This window comes from Halyomorpha halys, unplaced genomic scaffold (assembly GCF_000696795.3).
Source record: "Halyomorpha halys isolate HHAL.00 unplaced genomic scaffold, Hhal_1.1 Scaffold68.1, whole genome shotgun sequence".
Taxonomy (NCBI): Eukaryota; Metazoa; Arthropoda; class Insecta; order Hemiptera; family Pentatomidae; genus Halyomorpha; species Halyomorpha halys.
In genome coordinates this window covers 474445-478945 of record NW_027116161.1, presented here as the reverse complement: position 1 = coordinate 478945, position 4501 = coordinate 474445, and the positions used below count along the sequence as shown (strand labels likewise).

Below are 4501 nucleotides of genomic sequence, written 5' to 3'. Positions count from 1 at the left end.
AAAAAATAAATAAATAAAAAAAAATCAAAGAGGAGTTATAATTTATAAAGAAGGCGATGTGACATAATCGACAGACAAATAATCGATTATAATCACAATGTAGTTCCATAGGCATACGAAAAATAGAAGAAAAAATACAAACTTTATAATGATAATGCACTGCAAAATAAACTAAATAAAAAACATAGCGGCAGAGAATTTTAGTGGGTATATTTTTACACTAAACCGCTCCTAAGCTTCCTATTCATTGGTATAATAATGTTGCAGTTTTTATGATTTTCGAACAAACATCAAAGACAAAGAAATTAAGGAAAGGTTTGAGAACAATTGTATTTTTCAATTACTACTAAAACTATTAGTTAAGTTTTTGAGATGTAAAAAACAAATATCAATGTTATTTCTACCTGAAAAAAAAAATTACATCCCCTTTTTGTTTGGTTAGTCGGTTCAAATTATTTTATAACTCTGTTCTTATTCAATCTTATTGAGATAATAATATACTAATGCATTTTTTTTCTCGTTTAGAATAACAAAAATTAAAAATAAATAAATAAATAATCGCTAATTATAATAAATACGATTAAAGGCATAAAAAATAACAAAAACGAAAATACCCTTCCTGTAAAGTAGGTAGAAAAAAAATTTTAAAAAATTAAAAAAAAAATTAATTCAGATTCGTTTTTAGCGTATAATCTTTCCAAAAATGTTTTTTGCCTTTAGAGGAAGGAACGCAATGTTTTTATAATTATTGAAAATAATTTAAGATTATGGCCAAAAAAATTCATTTTTGCATTTTTTGCAACAGAACAACAACAAAAATTCCGTCTTTATGGAAATTCTTTGCATTCTGTACATGCAAGGGCGCTCTAACCCGACCTTACCGCCAGACACTAGAGTGTTGCAAGTATAGTATTCAGTTAAGTGCATACTTTATATATATTTGTTCTTTTCTTTTTTATTTTACATATAAATTTATAATTAATAAAATTAAAATCTCTACCGCTACACCCATGAAGAGCCAGGGATTCAGTACTTTGTAAGGATACGCTCGACCGCCAGATTTTTACCCAATTTATGAGGCTGGGTGGACCCCTGGCGTGCTCTACAACCCACAGGATTGACTCACGGCTACAGTTTTGGAGTTTTAGCGTGGAGTTAGTAGCATCGTGCCTTACCACGCAAAGCGCTACCATACAACTATAAACGAATTCATAAAATAAATAATATTTTATTTTTATTTGCTTATCTGTAGTCACATAGTTATTAATTTCTTTTCACATTTTATTCATATAAATTAATTATTATACTTTAGTACATTAAATAAAACAGGAAGATGTGTATTTAATAAATAATCTATAATGTTTTATTTCTAACTAGTACTAGGCAACTATAATAACAAGGCTTAAAAATGTGTTAATTAGTATAAGTCGTTATTAATTGGAAGAAATTAATAATCCTAGTGAATTTCTTCTCTATTAATTTTTTTAAAAATGTTAATGCTTAACTTTTTTTTTTAGATAAAGAATGAGGAAATATAAATAACTTTGTTACCGGATTCCAAAATATCGCAAAGGGAATATCGCCGATGAGATGGTTTGTACTAACAATGATTGCTGCTTTTGTGTGGTCAATGTAAATGAGTACAAAAGCTTTCGGGCTTATAAAATCAGCTAAACCAATCATTTTGCATAGTAAAAATTGGCTATATCATATTACTGCAAAGCTTTAGACAGGAATAATGTTTATTTATAAACATAAATATATCTGCATATATTATATAGATATATAAAAAATATATATCTGCATATCATTTCCTGAAATTAGTGTCGGAAATATTTGATGGACCACAAAGCAGCAGGTTATTTCGAAATAGTCCCAAAAGTGCACACAAATTTTTAAAAACTTGTAGCTTCTAAGGGTATTTAAGTACATAGATCGATAGGCCATTTGCTTAGATTTCCTGAAAACGTATAGAATTACATATAAGGAAATCAGGAACGGTTTTTAGTGAGTATTAAGGTAACGGAGAAGAGGTATGATGCCCGTTAGGACACCATATGTAATCATCCTCGCCAAACATTTCATAATCATCTTAGTAAAAACTATTGCCTTAACATAATTTCATACATTTTGGCTCAGTTTGACATAATTATATTAAGTCGTCATTCATAATTTTGTTTCTCTCGTAAAATAAAAGTTTTTGTGTATTTTAATAAATTTTTAGTTTTCATAACTATATTGTTTAAATTAAAAATTGTTATATTTTTCAAAGAACATACTCTTTCATCAACCTCTATATAAACAAATAATACCATGATTAGCGTTTATTAAAAAAACTCAATTCAGCAAATCTAATATTTTACTCGTATTTACAAGACTTGCATTATCCAGAACCGACTCTGATTTTCAGGTACAATGTAATTCCTTAAAAAATAAATTTCAATATGCTTGTAAAGTAAAAATATACAATGACATCTTTGGCATGTTACAGCAGATATACATCCGACGTTAAAAAAAATCGAAACGCCAAAACATTTCAAAATTTCACCAAAATATTAAAATTTGACTTATAGCTGCAGATCTTTCTTTTCTAACTTATACAACGTAATGAATATTAGGAGCCACTTATAGTACAAGAGCCCAAGAGGAGAAAAAAGGCAGTTATCTCACCCCAATTTTTGATTAATTAATTGAAAACTAGTATAATTACTAGTCAAAGTTGATGAGTCTGCAAAGTATAGGTAGGGGGAATAAAAAATGGCGGCTGTTTCAAAACGTTAAAAATAATTAATTTTTTATTCGGAGCTCTATATCTTTACAACTACCAACAACAATAGAAAATCTAAGAGAGAATCATTTAAAGTAGTGTAAATTTACTAAAATATAAGCCCTAATAGAGCTATTTATGTCCAATAGTTCTCGAGATATAACCTTTTAAAAAGCAACATTTCATAAAAATGTACTGAAATATCAATAGTTAGTAAATTTATTTTGAGAAATCTATATCTCAGGAACTATGTAACGTACAGATGTCTATTAGCAATCAAATTAAAGCTAGTTTAATGAACTATAAAATAGTTTATACTATTTATTTTCGTAGGAGTAGTAGTATTCATGAAATTTGCTAAAATAAATTGATTTACAGTTGTTCGTAAAAATTTTCATTTGCCATATTTATATTCATATGTGAATATCATAAATACTACTACCCCTACCAAGATAAGTGTCATAAACTACTTTATAGTAAGTTAAATTTCCTTTATTTTGAGTGTTGGCAGACATATGTGCGTCTTATGGGTCTAGAGATATATTTTTCTAAAATCCAACATTTTATACAAACAACTAGAAATTAACATTTTGTGAGTTTATTTCGTCCAATATCATAAAAACTACTACTCCTACAAACATGAACATTATTAACTATTCTATAGTAAATTTAACTAGCTTTAATGTGAGTGCTGGCAGATATCTGTACGTCCAATGGTTTCTGAAATAAAGTTTTTCATAAATCAAACTTATTGTCCGAACAACTATAAGTCAATTTATTTTAGCAAATATCATGAAAACTACTATTCCTACGAAGGTAAAGGTCAGAAACTACTCTATAGTACATTAAACTAGCTTTAATTTAATTGCTAATAGACATCTGTACGTTACATAGTTCCTGATACATAAATTTCTCAAAATAAATTAACTAAATATTGATATTTAGGTACATTTTTATGAAATGTTGCTTTTTAAAAGGTTATATCTCGAGAACTATTGGACGTAAATAATATTCTCTTAGATTTTCTATTGTTGTTGGTATTTTTTAAGATATAGAGAGCTCCGAATGAAAAATTAATGTTTTTTTAAGGTTTTGAAACGGCCGACATATTGTATTCCCCCTACCTATACTTGGCAGACTTATAAGTTTTGGCTAGTAATTATACATAGTTTTCATTAAAGTAATAAATATGTTCTGATTATTATATACGTTATTAATGATGGTGTGTAGTCATTTGAAATCGTGTAGGTGGACATGTCTTAAGAAAACCGAGTTAAATTGGATAATAAATCTTCTATTTTATTGCTCTTATAGCCATAAATATATCGTTATATTTAGCTATAAAATAATATACAAAATTAGTATGAATAATGAATTTATTTTAAATTTCATGTACTTAAAAAGAAATTACTGAATTAATTACACAATAATTTATGATCTAAAGAATAATATTTGTTTCCATAAGATTCCAGTAAATAAAAGCCATGAATACAATGGATCACATTCTGTGTATCATTTCCACCTTTTCAATTCTTAATCTAATTTAAATTTAATTAAATTTAAATTAGATTTAGAATTAAATTTAAATTAGATTTAGAATTAAATTAAAAGTAATTTAAATTAAATTAAATTTATAACTAAAGCTTGCTGCTTCAATTGCTGCAGGTATATGACTTCATTAAAATTGTAAAATGGAACTATCAAATATCAATTTAATTTAAATTAAATGTATAA

At 26.8% G+C, this 4501-nt stretch overlaps 1 protein-coding gene across 1 annotated transcript in view; it reads right to left on the bottom strand.

Annotated features, from left to right (window-relative positions):
* The window catches only part of nvy (CBFA2/RUNX1 partner transcriptional co-repressor nervy), a 46887-nt gene that overhangs the window by 19292 nt on the left and 23094 nt on the right, over window positions 1-4501 (bottom strand). The gene's annotated exons all lie outside the window — the stretch shown is intronic.